We start from the raw sequence: 18,578 nt of genomic DNA, 5'->3' as shown, positions 1-18,578 counted from the left end.
CTCAAGCAATCCTCCCATCACGGTGTCCCAAAGTGCTGGGATTACAAGCATGAGCCGCCACTCCTGGCCTAAAAATATTTTTTTGTAGAGATAGGGGTCACCTTAGGTTGCCCAGGCTGGTCGCAAATTCCTAGGTTCAAGTCATCCTCCCGCCTTGGCCTCTCAAAGTGCTGTGATGTGATTCCAGGTGTGAGCCACTGCACCTGGTCTGTAGTACTTTATTACAGCAGCCCTGAGAAATGAATACAGTGTCCAAACAGTCATCTTGGAGTATGAGATGGCTTGCTACAGATGTCAGAACACAAGATACGGGTCTTGGTGACTTCCTGGAATACAGTTCTAGATAAGCTGTCTGGGAGTTTTCCATAATAGAGAAACAAGTTTGAGTCTTGAAGCAAGTGTTATTTAGGGTTTCTATTACTCACAGACAAACCTAATTCTGATACAAGCCATATACCTCTCCTACTAGGTACTACCAAAGGCTGTGGTACCTAATTCTAGTCTTCATTGATTAGCCTGGTTCTTCACTTATGTGGAAATTGTTGGAAATTTGATAAAGCTAATTATATGTTCTTGCTTTGCCAAGGAAGACAGTAAAATTAAGATAGTTCTTTAGGATTGCTGGAAACTAGACGCAAATGCCTCCAGGGTTGAAATCATGGGTTATTATGATTAAAAATGATACTTGCATAGCACAATAGATAAAAGCACAGACTGTGATATCAAACACCCCTGGAAACCAATTCCAACTCTATGCCTCACTAGCCACCTAAGTGATATTGAATGTTATTTCACAGCTCTACTCCTCAGGTTTCTCATCTATAAAATAGATGATAAAAAGGGCATGTTAACGAATTGCTTAAATTATGATGAAAAGCATGAGTGAGATGATGATAACGACCTTAGAGATTGAAGAGGGTATTACAGGAGAAATATATATAAAGTGTTTAACACAGTTACAGACACATAGTAAGTTTCTGCCTGTCACCGGTAGAGGGTCTTGACCGTAAGTTTTCCAAGTTCTTGGCGTTTTGAACAAAGAATTGGACAAAACGTCCAGCAAAGCAAAGAAAGAATGAAGCAACAAAAGAACGAAAGCAGGGATGTATTGAAAATGAAAGTACACTCCACAGTGTGGCAGCGGCCCGAACAGCTGCTCAAGGGCTTGGATACAGAATCTTCTTGGGTCCAAATACCCACTAGAAGTTTCCCATTGGCCACTTCATACTCACCTCATGTAAATGAAGTGGTAGCCTGCAATCAGTCTGATTGGTTGCAGAAAGCAGCCAATCAGAGGCTGAAGTGAAATTATAAAGTTCACACTCCTGTGCAAACGTTGCTTTCTGCAACCAATCAGAGGCTAGAGTGAAGTTACAAAGTACCTCTATGCACATGAAGACTCCACCCGCAATCAGTCTGATTAGTTGTGGACAGCAACCATTCAGAGGCTGGAGTGAAGTTAAAAAGTTGCAAATGAAGACTGGACCCATAATCAGTATGATTTGTTGCCGACAGCCAATTTCCCATCTGCCGCGCAGAAAAGATAGCGGGTTTGCAAAGGGAGTAGCCTCTGGTCCTTTTGTTACTTAGGCATGGAAAGTTAGGGTTCTCCTTTCTTTTTAGTTCCAGGAAGTCGGCATGAAACAGCCTTCGGTTCTCTGCCTCTAGACCCTATTCTCCTGCTCGTTCCCACCTAGGGCTTTTACACATGTATTTCCATTGCCATGGATGTTTTTTTAACATCATCAGACTCCAGCAAAGACACACACTCTGTCTCTGGTTAATTCACATTCACTGTATAATCTCAGTTCAAAGTTCATCCCTTCAGAAAACCCTATCTTGGTCTCCCCTAAAATTAAGCCTCGTATCACTTTATGATTTTTAGTCATAGCTATTAGTAAAATTTGATCTAGGATAATTATTAGTGTTATTATTTGCTTGATTTCTGTCTTCACTTCTAAGCTAGCACTACTCAAAGTGTGGTCTCAAAGCTCATGGGTGCTTGTCTGCAAACTGTTTATTACTCATCATTCAGGAGATAAATACAGAAACTAAGATTAAGTATTTAGAAACTTATATAACAATTTCACATAGTATTCCGAGCTTGTATTTTGTATGTTTGATTTTTTTGTTTGTTTTTCTAAAAACTCATTTTTATTAAAAGCTAGAAAACATGTCTACAATATATTTTTTAAATTTTTAACTAATCTTTCATTACAGATTGTTCAAGAAGCATGGTTTAGGCCAAGGATTAGCAAATTCTCTCTGCAAAGGGTGAAATAGTAAACGTTTTAGGCTTTTCAGGTCACATAGTCTCTGCTGCAACTATATAACTCTCACTTTGTAGCATAAAAGCAGACATAGGTAATACACAAAAGAAGGAATATGGCTGTGTTTCAATAAAACTTTATAGTCAAAAACAGATGGTGGGCCAGATTTGACCCACGCGGTGTAGTTTGCCCACACCTGTTACGGGCTATAAACTCCTGAGGGCAGATGTCTCATTTGTTTTATTCATCATTGTCTTTCAATGCCTATGACATCCCTCACATAATAGGTATTCAATAAATATTTATTAAAAGTTATTCTAATCTCTAATAGGGGTGCAGATCTTGCTTGAATTGACATGGAGGTCATATGTCCAAGACCACCAAACCATGGATGACCATGAAAAGGATGTTAACTGTCTGGTTAGTAAGATTTTTTAAAACTATGGATGTTCTAAGGATCAAATACATTCTGGGAAGCAAAGATAATCACCAGTTGCTTGAAGAAAGAGGATGTTGGCAATTGGCTGGGTATTAAGGAAGCTGTGAGAGTTTGGGAGGAATAGTAGGGGGAAATAAAAAGATCACGTAATATACTGCTGAGGTGGGGTTACAGAGCATGAGGGAGAAATGGCAATGACCCAGAAAGTGGCGGTTTCCTCTGCTTAAAAACCTTTAATGATACCACAGGCACATGAGGGAGGCTGCAAATTCTGTTTCAAGGCAGCTCTGAGCCTGGTAAGTAGCCAACATGAGCAAAGCTCATCCTCCTGGAGAGAAAAAACTATGGACAAGAAGTTGTCATTGAAATTAAGTTGTGTCAGACATGCCAAAGGAATACTGTGGTGATCTGATACCTTTATGAATCTTTGATTGATGAATGTGTCTAGATCACAACTAGTGGGCAATGGAACAATATTGGAATGGTGGTAGATAAATGGAAGGAAATATTATCATGTTAGAAACCTCAGAAAAAGTATAAATAATGGCCGCGTTCAGCAGAGAAATCAATTACTCCCACATGTCCCTTCTCCAAATGGCCTGTTTCACTATGACAAAAAAAAATCATGTGTATTCTTAATATTAAACTTATGTTGAATTAAAAGAAAATTTCAGAGGACCCTGAGATCAAGTCCAAAATCACATGATCTACATATAAGGTTCTTCATCACTTGATTCTAATCTACTTTTCTAGCCACGTCATGCCAAGAACTCTTTTCCCAACATAGTATATGTTTCCCAACATAGTGTACTCCTAGAACCACACCAGGTCATTCACTGTTTCCCTCAACATGTCCTGTACTTTCACAGATCAGTGCCTTTGCTCTAGCTATTCACTGCCCTACAATGCCTTTCTTTTCCTCTCCATCCAGCACATTCTTATCACCCTTTGAGACACAGTTCAAACATCACTTATACTGTTGAAGCCTTCATGACTCACTTATCCAGGAGACAATTTGTCTCATTCTACTATGATTTGCCATTACATTATATCCTAATTATTTGTTTGCATGTCTGCCTTTGGGCTGAGACAGAGAGGCCCTTGAAAGCTACTTTTCATATTCTGTTGCTTAATTAAGTAAATTGGCAAAAATGCAAATAGCTCATGATGCTGCATTTAAAGCAATTATAACAGTATTTTGTTCTGCTTTCTATCTTACTGTTTTCCTTCTGCATTGACTCCCTCACAGCTAAATCTATTTGCTACTTTAGGACCCAGACACAGAAAACATCCCTATGCAAGGCTGATAAGCTTATCTGAAGAAAAAAGAAAGAAAAGAAAAGAAAAGAAAAGAAAGAAACAAAGAAAGAAAGAAAGAAAGAAAGAAAGAAACAAACAAACAAACAAACAAACAAAGAAACAAAGAAACAAAGAAAGAAAGAAAGAGAAAAGAAGATAAAAGAAAAAAAAAAGAGGTGGGGGGTGCCAATGTTGTATACCCAAATCCACAAAGAACCTTTAGAGAAATTTTCAATCCCATGTGCATTTGGTTAACTTGCATTTAACTTTCCAACATAACGTACTTTCAGTCATCATACTTCAAATTCAATGCATTTCCTTAGGAAGCAAAACAATCTATTTTCTTTCTCCATAGACAGAATGTTTCTGGCAACTGAAACTTGACACATAATAAAGTAAGTTAAACCCAATTTCTAGTCCTTTCAAAATAAATTCCCAATATTGTGTTTACAGTAGAGTTAGGATCCCAGAGACTGATATAGACCCATCAGGGGACTATAAAGGAACCCAGTTGGCTTCTTCTCTTTTTTTTTCTTTCTGTTTTTCTTTTTCTCTGTGTTTCTTTTTTGCTTTCATTAATTCTTCCTTCCTTCCTTCTTCTTGCTTTCCTTCCTTTTCTTTATCTCTTTCTGTCTTTCCTTCTTTCTTTGTAATCTCTATGAAACAGTTTAATAACAAAATTAAAAACACAATTGAAAAGCTGTGGGCTGGGCGCGGTGGCTCAAGCCTGTAATCCCAGCACTTTGGGAGGCCGAGACGGGCGGATCACGAGGTCAGGAGATCGAGACCATCCTGGCTAACACGGTGAAACCCCGTCTCTACTAAAAAATACAAAAAACTAGCCGGGTGAGGTGGCGGGCGCCTGTAGTCCCAGCTACTCGGGAGGCTGAGGCAGGAGAATGGCGTGAACCTGGGAGGCGGAGCTTGCAGTGAGCTGAGATCCGGCCACTGCACTCCAGCCTGGGCGACACAGTAAGACTCCATCTCAAAAAAAAAAAAAAAAAAAAAGAAAAGCTGTTTGAGGTTTCATGGAACATACTCAAAAGTTGTTAGCACCAAAATGAAACAGGTTGGATGTTGCATTTAAATATACATCATTCTGAACTTGAACTTTTGACATTTTATTTCTTAATAAATTTTGAAGATGCAGACTCATTATTCTCAAGTTTTTCTCATTTAAAACAGATATTAAGGTACAAGTTTTCTTTTGTAAATCAATCCGACCTCTCAAACAAAGTGAAATCTGATACTAATTTTCAAATGGCCATGCTTATTCAACTATTTTCTGAACAAGATGCCCTGTTAGACATTGGGAAAGACAATAAAAAGTTAGTTTTACATGCCTTGAGACTCTTCCAGCTAAGTTCCAGTAAACAGCAGGAAAAAAAAGAGGGAGCAGGGGTTAGCCTCTAGTAAGAGACTCACCTATGGAAGTGAGGCAGACATTCAGATTCAACTCAGCTACAGATGCTGGGAGATGTCCCAGTGAGTTGGCAATAGTCAGTATCTGGAACATTGCAACAAAAAATTTGGGGTAGCATAGGAGAGTAGTTCCTCAGGTGCTCTTTACAAGGAAATAAGTCACAGATAGGGTCTTGCTATTGCCTAGGCTGGTCTCAAACTCCTGGCCTCAAGCGATCCTCCCACCTTGGCTTCCCAAAGTGCTGGGATTACAGGCATGAGCCACTGCACCTAGCCTGGAACACTCTTACTCATGAGATGCCTAGTGACTGTAGTCCAGTTTCCCAAGAGTTTTCAGAAAAACAAAGAGAGACAGTAAATCAGGTCAGTAGTACCAGTGAAGTCAGACAACTGATACAGTCATAATCTAAATCTCTAGTATCAAATAAGAGAAAGGCAAAGTGTTAGGTTTTCAGAGAATAGACAAGTTTACATATAGTGACAGGATTCAGCTATCAAGGTGGATAACCCATCATCAGAACTGAGGCACAAAATCAGAAACCAAATTAGGAACAAAAATCATGATGCTGCATCATAGAATTCTTTAGACGACTCTTGCCTTTCTTCAATATTGGCCCTGAAGACTGGAGTGAGGTTGAGGATGCCTTAGGATTCAAGTGCAATGACAGTTGGTGTCAGGGAGGGAGGCTGCGGGGGGTGGGAGTGGGTGTATTGCAAAGATCCAGCAAATGGTTCTGAGAATTGGTACCTATCCTCATGACTTACACTGCAAGACTGAGAGGGGGAAGGAGTAGATGGTAGTCAAGAGGAAATATGAGTCACTTCATGGATAGACTTCATGGATATTCAGTTGGCAAGAACAAAAGCTATACTCTACAAAAAGTTTCAACACATTGTTGTTGCCTAAGGGATACAGAGTAAAAAAAAAAAAAGATGGTATGTGTTCTGAGATATTTAAGCTACATATCTATTCAAAATAATTAACTTATATGGGATTTATGTGGACTTCAATGCATTGGACAGGATTAAAACCTTCATAGTTTCATTGAAAGTTCTAAGTGAACTTTGGATTGATGATTGAATCTCATGTATAAATTCAGTAATGAACTTTGCTCTCAATTTTCCCTCTCTGTCTCTGCCTAATTAAACCAAAAGTATAAAGCTATAAGCAAATATCTATGGCTCATAGTATAGAGTGAGTGGTTCAAGAACTTGTGACCTATTTTTGCTAGTACTGCGAGGCCAGTTAAGCTAATCAATGACACCAAGAATAAAGACAGATTTATGGTCAAATTTATGGCCATTGGCCATCAGGTCCAGGAGTAGAGAATAAATTCATTCTATGATAGCAACCATCAAAGCCTAGGACTATGATCCCAAAATAATCCCCACCTTCCCTTTACAGCCATTATGGATTTCATCATTAGCTAATAGCTTAAACTTTAGTTCTCAATCCAAAATAACTTTTTTTCAAAATCATACCTTCTTTTCTAATTGTGAGTTGCGACCCGAAAGTGGGTTATAAAATCATTTCAGTGGATTAGGATCAGAAGTTTTAATTAAACAGAAAAGAATAAAATAGAATTGAAAAACAAATAATAGAAGAAAGCACCTTTTGTTTTCAGTGTATGTGTGTGTGCTAGGTCTCATATTAAATACATTTGTTTATGTTAATTACAGTTAAAATATAGGTAAGATGTAAATGTAGACATAGATATAGACCTGTATTTATGAAATAAATGACTAGCTAATTCTCCCCAAATACTATAACCAACCCCATGGGAGATACCATCCTTCAGATTTTTGTGCATCTACAAAAATATAATCACAATAAAATGACTACCTTTGACAGCAGGGATAACTAAAAGTTAAAACAGATAGAACAGATTACCTAAATTTTCATGCAAAGTTTGAAAGACAAGCTTCCAACTTAGGCCAAACTTCTTCAAACTTAATTTTCTCATGTTAAAAAAGTCAGGATAATTTAAAAGAATATCTAAGTTCTCAAAATACTTGAGTCTGTCTATTCTATTCTATTCTATTCTATTCTATTCTATTCTATTCTATTCTATTCTATTCTATTCCATTCTTCTGTTCTGCCAACCCCAAACCTGAGTATAGTCATTCACTTGCACCCCTTTCTAATATATATGTTTTTGATACAAAATATTTACAAATGTCTTTTTCATTTTAACAAAGTTTCTTTTTTCTGCCATACAATGAATTACCATTCAACAAAGAAAGAAAAGTCATTCTTAAGCCTACCATTTAAAGCAAGTAGTGAATATTTTTCTAAGCAGGGTAAATTATTCAATACTTTCCAAGAGTTTGACTTATCAGGACAAGTTAAGAGATCACAATATATAGGGTCTTCTGTTTGACTTTGTATCTTTAAGTTATAGAACTATGCTTTCTGTTAAAATGAAGAGTAAATCAGTATAGCATTGCAGTGTCAACCTTTGCGTTGGCAGAAATAGCCACTGATAATTTTGGAGTAGTGGTGAATGCTAGAATTCCTTTTAACTAGAGTATCAGTTGCATAATTCTCTTCTGATCTCACACTCAATTGTGCCGATCTTCCATTTTCCCCGAGCAGGCACACAGTGGAAAGAGATCAGAAGGGAATTCTCACAAGGAGGCAGTTTGACCCTCCACTCCCATTCTGCTTAAACTTCAGTTGAAAGATAGAAATGAAATCTAAGCAGGGTGTGGTTGCACTGTGGGATGTGAGTTTGGCCAGAGCCTTAGCATTGTTATCTCATCTGTTTAACCCACTCCCTGAGCTCTCAAAGTCCTATCTCTGATTCATTCTTTCTTAACCCTCTGAACCTTGAACAGAAAGAGCTGGCATTTTAGAACTGGATCAGAGTAGCAAGTACCATCTAAATCCAGAGTCTTTGTTATGGCCCATCAGCTCCTACATTCTCAAGCCTCTATCTATCCCTGTGACTTCCTCTACTGCCAGTTCCCCTTTCATGCACTGCCCTCCTTGTGGGTATCAAACAGATCCAGCATGCTCCTGTGGCACATGCTGTTCCCTCTGGCTGCAAAGCTTGTCCCGCAGGTTTCTGCATGACCTAATTCAGATCTTGCTCTATTTGTCTTCATAGCATTTTTCATTATTCCCATGGTTATTTCTATTTGTTCATTTATCTCTGTCTCTGAATATATAGAATATAAGCTCTATGAGGGCAGCAGTTTTGTTTTGTTCACTGCTACATCTCCAGCATCTAACACATGCTTAATAGACAACAAATATTTGTTGATTAAATGAATGGATCTAAGCAGAAAGAAAAGCCTGGTGATGACTGGATATAGAGGTAAGCCGTGTCAAGCAGGATACAAATCAAATCCTAAAGATGAGATGACTAAAAGTCCAAGAATCTGCCCTTCTGTCTTTCCGTTAAGTGATTTAGTGCTCTTCTGTCCACAGCCACAATAGTGAAATAAGAAGATTTCCTACTCTAAGCTGGTGGAATATTTCCAAGTATTGCTCACCACGACTTAATTGGAACCTCTCCTCTCTTCAAGTGCCTCTTCTCCATTTTACTTGGCTTTGAATCCAGACTCCCTTTCTTCACCCTAGTGACTCAGCATGGACCAGACCTGAGTGTGGCAGTTCCCGCAATGTTGCTTCTAGTAGTTACTTCTGATTTAAGATCCTGTGAGCAAACAGCCTAGCCCCTCTTAGCCAGTCCAGGCATTCAGGACCCTGCTGTTGCCATCTCCAACCCCCCAACCCAGCCCTCCTTTTCCTACTTCCAGCTTCTCTAGAGAGAACAGTCTTTCCACACTGGCTGCCACCGTATCTGGGGATTTACTACTCTATTTGTCAATCATGTGAGCCAACACATTTCTTTTAAAAATCAAAACAGACCAGGCATGGTGGCTCACGCCTGTAATCTCCATGATTTGGGAGGCCGAGGCCAGAGGATTGCTTGAGCCCAGGAGCTCGAGACCAGTCTGGACAACATAGGGAGACCCTGTAACTACAAAACAAAATTTTTTTTTTCAATTAGCTGGGGGTGGTGGCTGATACCTGTAGTCCCAGATACTTAGGAGACTGAGGTGGGCAGATCACTTCAGCCCAGGAGATCAAGGCTGCAGTGAGCTGTGATTGTGCCACTGCACTCCAGCCTGGATGACAGAGCAAGACCTTGTATATATATATAAAAAAAAACAACAGAGAGAGAGAGAAGGAGGAGGGAGAAAGAAAGAAAGAAAGAAAGAGAGAGAGAGAGAGACAGAGAGAAAAGAGAAAGGGAGAAAGGGAGGGAGGGAGGAAGGGAGGAAGGAAGGAAGGAAGGAAGGAAGGAAGGAAGGAAGGAAGGAAGGAAGGAAGGAAGGAAAGAAGGGAGAGAGAGAGAAAGAAAGAAAGAGAAAGAAAGAAGAGAGAGGAAGGAAGGAAAGAAGGAAGGAAAGAAGGAAGGAAGGAAGGAAGGAAGGAAGGAAGGAAGGAAGGAAGGAAAGAAGGAAGGAAGGAAGGAAAAGAGAAAGAAAGAAAATTGATTTTTTTTCAGTTGAAGGGTAACAAAATCCAACACAAATTCTTTTATGCTAAAAATAACATAACTGAGCAGCCCAGGTTGAGATCTGGGGTTAGAAACAGCTCAAAGGAGGGTCTAGATATTATTATCAGGACATAGTCTCTTTATTTTTTCCTTTGAATGACTTCATTCTCAGATCACCAGCACCTCCCAGGGCTACATGCTTTCTCAGTCACATCCAGCAGAAAAAGGGAGAAATCATCCACACACACGAATTAGGGGAGGGGAATCGCTGGAGTTAAGGTAATGTAAAGTACTAATTGTCTGCAGACTCTTGGAGAATGGGTTGGGGTCAGCTTTACAGTAACCAACTGCGCCATGGGAGAAGGGAGAAATTCACCACTTGGAAATCTGTTGAAGTTCTTTCCTAGAAGGAGTGTGAGTGAACGTTGGGATCCATAAACAATAGAAGTTCACTACAAAGAAGTAGCAGGCCCAGGCACGAGGGTGCCATCCTGAGTCAGGCAGTCTTGCAGCAAGGAACCAGACATGAGGTCTAGATATGGTTCCAGTCCCTGGGAGCATTTATGGGAGTAAGGCAATGCTGAACAACTTGGAGTATGGATTGGGAAGTATGATACAGTCAAAAGCCAACAGGATTAAGAAATGTTGCTAACACTAAGAAAAGGGTCAAGATCTCAGATAATGTTAAAGTGGCAACAGCCTCAAGGCTGATTTGATATTAAGCTCTCAAATGCTTCCTTGAATAAGCACATGGTTGGTTTTAGTGAAGTCAAGGATGTAGTAGCATTCAGAGAGAAATTAGGGGATGTAAGGTATTTAAGATGCTAGATGAATGATCAGGATAATGATAAGGTTCAGAGTGTCACCAAGGAGACCAGTTTATTATTCTTTTACTATCTTGGGTCTTCAATATCTCCTCTAGTACTAGCACTTCATCATTAATCAAGGTTCAGACTCTTATATTAAACTGTGTGTTTGACATATCTACAAAGATATGCCACAAGTACCCTAACTTCAACTCCTTGCCCCAATCAGTTCCATATTTCCTCCGAACCTGGTTTTTCTCCTGTCTTGCCAATCTCAATTAACAGCACCTTCATCTAAGCCTGTTCATCACCTCTTTCTCTGTTCATCATCTCGTTCTCTTTCTATCTATATTTCTCCTTTCATCTAATCAATCATTAAATCCTGCCTCTTAAACCTCCTATGTATTGCTTGACTCCCTCAGACTGTTGTCCTGATTCAGGCCCTCATTATCTTTTATATTTAAATTTTCCCCAAACTGGATTCCCTACTTGGAGATGCACACTCATGAAAACCATAGTGCACATAGTTCTGTGTTTCTATAGCATTCTGTGCCTGCTTCCTACTTTACATTTGCAATATCATATTGCAATTATGGGTTTATGTGTCCCACTGACTTACTGAGTTTCTCAAGGTGAAAATTCACCTTTGAATCCTTAGTACCTAACACAGTGTCTATTGAGTGGATCATCCAGTGTTTATACACATAAATACTTTTAACTCTCTACTAGTCATATAACCACACACAAAACATCATTATCAGTGCCTTGCTCTAGGAGCATTCCATGAAGAATTTTGTCTAGGTACTTACAGTACAGTAGATCTGAATTAGAAATAAATTATTTCTGAATTAGAAATAAATTCAGAACTTCTCAAATTAGAATAAATTAAATCAGCCTGGTGTGGTGGTGCACGCCTGTGGTCCCAGCTGCTCAGGAGACTGGGGTGGGAGGATCGCTTGAGCCTAGGAGGCAGAGGTTGCAGTGAGCCAAGATCGTGCCACTGTACTCCAGCCTTGGGTGACAGAGTGAGACCCTGTCTCAAAAAAAAAAAGAATAAAAATAAATTATATAGATAAATTAGAACAAAGTGTATAAATAAATTTGAATAAAGCAGAGAAAATTCTACTTTACTGGACTCTTTTACTGAGAACACATGATACACTTTTTCTTTTTTTTTTTTTTTTTTTGAGACAGAGTCTCACTCTTGTCACCCAGGCTGGAGTTCAATGGCATGATCTTAGCTAACTGCAACCTCTGCCTGCCCGGTTCAAGTGATTCTCTTGCCTCAGCCTTGCAAGTAGCTGGAATTACAGGCACCAGCCACCATGCTAATTTTTGTATATTTGGTAGAGACGGGCTTTCACCATGTTGGCCAGGCTAGTCTCGAACCCCTGACCTCAGGTGATCCACCCACCTCGGCCTCTCAAAGTGCTGAGATTACAGGTGTGAGCCACGGCACCCAGCCTGAGCCACCGCGCCCAGCGGATACACTTTCATTAGTAATTTACTGATGCAATGGCCTGTGTTTCTGTAATATGTATATTATTATCTGTGAAGATCAAAGAAAACAGTCCAAATTTGGGTTGTCTCCCTCAATTATAATTATCGATAGCCTACTTTGCACAATCACTCTGAAGAAGGTCCAGAGAATCCTTGGGTGTCAATTTAAAACACTACCATCACAGTCTAACTTCATGTAAGTAGTCAATCAGAAACTCTAGGCAGACACAATAGCATTCTTACCATAAGCAGACAATAAACTTTCTTCTGAATTTTTTTATTAATAGTCTTAGGTACATGTAATCATTCTGGCTCACCTACTTAAATGATACTTTGATTATGTAAGATAGTGAAATTTTAAATCATGTTACTAGGTTACAACATATGTTTATCATTGTTTTGATTGTGATATGTGACCTGCTTTAACTATTCAAACAGGAGACATTACATAATATGTTTATAGGTATATGCTTTATAGTAAAATTGCTCAGATGAATCTAATGATAGGCTCTAATTTTAATAATACATTTTTCTGAATGTGCTGCCTTCTTCCTCTTCTTTGCAAGAAAGTTAATTTGAAAATACATAAATTTAGGCTGGGTGTGGTGGCTCACACCTATAATCCCAGCACTTTGGGAAGCCGAGGAGGGCAGATCACCTGAGATCAGGAGTTTGAGACTAGCCTGGCCAAATGGTGAAACCCTGTCTCTACTAAAAGTACAAAAAAATTAGCTGGGCATAGTGGTGAGTGGCGCACACCTGTAGTCTTAACTACTCGGGAGGCCGAGGCAGGAGAATCACTTGAACTCAGGAGGCAAAGGTTGCAGTGAGCCAAGATTGTGCCATTGCAGTCTAGCCTGGGCAACAAGAGAGAAACTCCATCTCAAAATGAATAAATAAATAAATACAAATAAATAAAATACAGAAATTTAATCATTTTTAAAAGGTAATGGCATTATTTATACATTTTTAGATACTGTGACTGAAGTGCCTAAGTAATATTTGTGTCCTTCTTTTCAAAAAGTAAGTATCAGATTAGAGAATGTTTATCTTGTAACTCCAGTGAATAACTCAGAAGCAATACTAATGGGTCAGGTAGGGTGGCTCACACCTGTAACCCCAGCACTTTGGGAAGCCAAGGCAGGAGGATTGCTTGAGGCCAGGAATTTGAGATCAGTCTTGGTAATGTAGGGAGACTTCTGTCTCTACAAAAAAAAAAAAAAAAATTAAATTAGCTGTGCATGGTGGTGCACAACTATAGTCCCAGCTACCTGAGGGGCTAAGGTGGGAGGATCGCTTGAGCCCAGGAGATTCAGGGTCTTGTGATGTATGATCACGTCACTACAGTCCAGCCTGAGTAACAGAGCAAAACCCTGTCTCAAAAAAGAGAAAGAAAGAGAGAGAGAGAGAGAAAAGAAAGAAAGAAGAAGAAAGAAAGAAAGAAAGAAAGAAAGAAAGAAAGAAAGAAAGAAAGAAAGAATGAAAGAAAGAAAGAAAGAAAGAAAGAAAGAAAGAAAGAAAGAAAGAAAGAAAAGCAGCAAAAGAAAAGAAAGAGAAAAGAAAAGAAAGGAAGGAAGGAAAGAGAAAGGGATGAAGGAGGGAAGGAGGAAAGGATATGGAAGGAGGCAGGGAGGAGGGGTGGAGTGGAGGGAGGAAGGAGGAAGGAAGGAAGGAAGGAAGGAAGGAAGGAAGGAAGGAAGGAAGGAAGGAAGGAAAGAAGGAAGGAAGGAAGAGAAGGAACACAAGATAGCCTTAAAGAATGAAAGACTTAGGTGGATGGAATGGAATGAATAGAAATAAATGATCCAAAGAACTGGAATAATAGAATGAAAAGGAATGGCTGGGGAAAGGAATATGGACAGATGGAATGGAATAATATAATAAAGGAATAAATAAATTACCTTTGAAACCCCATTAATCTGTTTAATGATGTAGGCACTTTTCCATATGTATGTTATACTTAAAATTTAAATGCTTACTTTAAAAATGCACACCCTCTAACACATTTAATATGCACCTGAGATGATAATTCTAAACTATCAATACAATAAAACCCCACTATTCCTTATCTTTTTCTCAACATACATCTCTTTAATTCATAAAAACAAGCTCATTCATTCATAGCAAGAACTGACCATTTCTGCTAATGATCCATATTGTGTCTGCATGTGTTAGAAGTTCAATGACAATAAGAATTATAAAGACAAGACCTCTGTCACTTTCAAACAGTATGCTCTAATAAGTCCTGGAAACTCTATTTAATGTTTACACATACTTTACTAGACACCCAGCATGAAGTTGAAGATATATTAGAGCTTAATCTGTAAAGATACGGACCTTGGCCTTTCAGATATGCTATTGTACAATGACTCCTACTGATGTTACACAGTGTGCATGTGTGTGTGTGTGACAGAGAGAGAGAAAGAGGTCTCTCTCTCTGGCTTTTTTTTTTTCCAATGAGTCAGTGGTGTTGGGTCAATAAAATTAACATTCCTATTTTACTCATTCTGTGGAAACAAGTTCACGTGCCAATGGGTGTGCATGCTGATACTGGGGAGGCCTTCACCTCCCCCAAAATGCATATTGTATTAATTTTCCAAATAAATATTTAACAAATATTCAATGATAGTCAGTCTTTTCCTCTCTTCTTTTTATAGAAAAGGGGTCTCATTATGTTGCCCAGGCTGACCTTGAATTCCTGGGCTCAAGCAATCCTCCTGACACATGTAACACCAAGCCTGGTTATTTCCTCACTTACATTTTACAATAGCATGAGATTATCTACACCTGGCATTCAGCATTTTATATGCCAGAGAAAGACAGATGAGAATACTGCAATTTGGGGTTAAAATGAAGGGTCACAAACTGATAGATCACAGAGCAAATCATATCCAGCAGGTATATTTTGTTTGAAAAACACAACGTTTTTTAAAAAATTACTTAATTCCCAGAATTAAATGATTTAAAGGTTGTATTTTTAAAATATCTAGATTTGGGCCAGGTGTGTAATCCCAACACTTTGGGAGGCTCAGGCAGGCAGATCAGTTGAAGTCAGGAGTTTGAGACCAGCCTGGCCAATGTGGTGAAACCCTGTCTCTACTAAAAATACAAAAATGAGTCGGGTGTAGTGGTGGGCACCTGTAGTCCCAGCTACTGGGGTGGCTGAGGCAGAAGAATTGCTTGAACCTGGGAGGCGGAGGTTGCAGTCAGCAGAGATCGCATCACTGCATTCCAACTGGGAGATAGAGCAAGACTGTCTCAAAAGAAAAAAAAGAAAAAGTCTAGATTTGGAGTTTCTTTTGACAATCAAAAGATCTAAAAATGTTATACTTGTATCACTATATGGAGTCCTGAGCTGAGTCCTGCTACCTCCTCTAGGCTAAATGTAAACTCTTCGGTTCAAGAATTGTCTCCATGCAATGCACAGCCTGGTTCATCATTTATATTACCTGCCTGACTCCTAAAGACATTTCAGGTTTTAATCCCTGGTTTTCATAGAGAGTATAATTTAATTATCTGGTGAATTCTTTAATTAAAATTTTATTTTCCCCTACTGTTATGGAGTATATTGATATTTTAACCAAAGTATTCTCTTTAATGCTTTTAAAATGAACATTTGAAGTGCTGTATGACCCCTTAAACAAAAAGAAAACAAAATGCTTTTTATTGGTTGTTTTTATACTAGAAAATCAAGTTTAAATAATCAATGTATTATCAACTGCTTTTTAAAAATATATTTTTGTAAGTTCAAATTTCCATACAGTTATTCATCCCTGTATTAGAAACACAGACTTAATGATAGGTGACAAATGACATTATGCTCATATACAAAGCATGGCATATTTCCATGAATACAGCCCAAGATCGAGGTACCCGGATATTAATTTATGAATGCATTTATGTGTGTATAGATATCTAACCTTTTTTTATAATTTAAAAGTGATATTTTTTAAAAAGCAATCTTTTGGGTTTTCCCTTGAAACATGTAGGAAGGTTTCCTGGTGTTAAAAGATGGGGAAATACAAAGAAAACTTTCTCTTTTTTCACTGGCATTCAGTACTATCATTACATCCACTATAAACTTTTCCTATTTATTCAAACATTACACATAGGGAAAAACTGGGCATATGAGTATTCCACTCTATGTTCATCTTTTATGATAACTTCACACTCGAAAACTTTATAAAACAATCTGCTGAGAACAGATATTATGCTCAAGTTCTACCTTGAGGAAATTCCCTACGGCTTAGTTAGAAACAAGATCTTGGATGGAAACTTTGAGGCATCCATAGCTAATGTTAGTGGATTCCACCTACTATATTTAAGAGTGAGGCATTTAATTTTTGTCTCCTTATAAGGATGCAAGAGATTAACCTCTAATTTTTTAATATCATCAAGATTTATTTAATGTGCATAGGAGAGCTACATGCTTATATGCTGATATATTTTTGCCAAATGAAACATTTTACTAGTTATATAACATAAAAATTATCATAGTCATACAAATTATACCTTACAAACTTTCCTTGAGAAATTATGTTCTTTCTTTAAAAAGGCAAATTTACCTTAAAAATGAAAAAAAAAACTTCATACCAATGAAAGCTTTGGGAAAGAATTTGAGAAATTTACCATTTATTATCTACCACCTCCTACAAAGATGGTGCTGCCACCCACCTTCAGTAGCTTTCACCCCTGAAGAGGGATGAATGTGTAATGATCCACAATCCTTCACCCATCCCTCATTCCATCTGTATTTGATATCTTGGATTGTGAGGCGGGATGCAGATTGTAGTCAGAGAATGAAAATATTCATCCATTCTCAGTAGGGAATTCAATCTGTGACTTAGAATTCTAACCAGCTGAGTCAACAGGCTAAGATAATGCTGTTTATGTAGACAGTGTATAGTTTAATTTTCCTTTCAAGCTAGATTATCCCAGCTCGCCTATCATCTCTCCCACCATTTTTCAATGCTCTTGATTAGCCATTCTTTCTCAATATAAAATAGAAAAAAAAATCTTATTTTTATATTTTCAGGGTCTGAAGCTTGGTGTCTTCAACCACATCCGGAGCTGTTCTTTTCTACAAATACATATGTTAATTTTGCCTCCTCACCATTGGTTAGTATGGATCATCCACTCTTATGTACAGACCCTAACCTAGGAAAACCCAGAAGAAGAGAAAGCAGATTATCAGAAGTGCCTGTTATGGCTTTTTGTGTGAACTCTGTTCTCCCTACATACCATATTACTACTCTAAGGATAGAGATTTTTTCTATTATTTCTTTACGGATCATAGTACGAAGAACACACTTAAACATGCTTGCTGACTTAATAAAGGAATATAGGGAATCTCATGGCATAGAGGTAGTTCCAAAATGTTAGAGTGCAAAAGAAATCACCTAGAGGGTTTTCAAAACAAATTTCTGGTCTCCAACCCTAGTTTCTGATTCAGAAAGTTGGTTGATGCCCAAAAATTTGCACGTTTAACTAGTCCCCAGATGATGCTGATGCTGTAAATCCAGGAACTACACACTGAGAACTACTAGCTTAGACTAAAACGGTGAGTTCTTGTTAAGACTATAAGGCGATCTATTCATATATGCAGTAAACATGTTTCTCTACCTTTAGCGTAGTTCTTGTACCCATATATAAAAGATAGAAATGCTACCTAAGATTTAACATGAATGTAGCAAGACTATAAAATTAATTGGTTTCTTCAAACTGTATAAGAAAATCTACTTAGTTATCATTTAATAGCAATTATCCTGCTAACTAGTGGGAGAGGAAAATGATAGTTTAAAGGAAGGGAAACTGGAGGGTGTTTCTGGGAAAAACAAGGGTGGAGTTGCCAGTGGCAAAAACAGGGCAGTTTTGCACAGAAGCTTTGCTGCCTGGCAGCTGTAAAAGTATGAACCTGAATTTTCTCTTTTCTCAAAACCAAGACGCAGCTGCTCTACCATCTCCCTGACTTTCTCTCCTCCAAACCAAAGAGAACCCTTAGTTTAAGCTCTCTTCATTTTGTAGGAAAGGAAGAAAGCATATGCTTCTTTGCTATTTCACCTAAGCTTAAATGCAATTTAAGAAAGGTGATTTTTAATGTCATTTACTAAGTTCAAAATGCCATAGCAATGTAACAGCATCAATGAGAAGTGATCCAGTTAGAAGTCCAAAGAACATTTTAAAAATCAATGTTAGAGATTAAATTACTTTCATGACAAAGAAGGCAAGTGCACATCCAATGAGAATTTAATGTAGCAAGCAGCTAATAGGGATCAGTGGAATCAAGCAATCAAAATGCCCGTATTTAGACAAGAACAATTTCTTCTTCTAT

The 18,578-nt window shown here is 38.2% G+C and overlaps 2 pseudogenes; one reads left to right on the top strand and one right to left on the bottom strand.

Annotated features, from left to right (window-relative positions):
* Positions 1-18,578, bottom strand: part of LOC116268901 — a 94,517-nt pseudogene that overhangs the window by 41,904 nt on the left and 34,035 nt on the right.
* LOC110740716 lies at positions 2,099-3,650 on the top strand (annotated as a pseudogene).

This window comes from Papio anubis, chromosome 9, assembly GCF_008728515.1.
Source record: "Papio anubis isolate 15944 chromosome 9, Panubis1.0, whole genome shotgun sequence".
NCBI classification, from domain to species: Eukaryota; Metazoa; Chordata; class Mammalia; order Primates; family Cercopithecidae; genus Papio; species Papio anubis.
The sequence above is the reverse complement of the archived record's forward strand: the minus strand, read 5'-3'. Positions and strand labels throughout refer to the sequence as shown.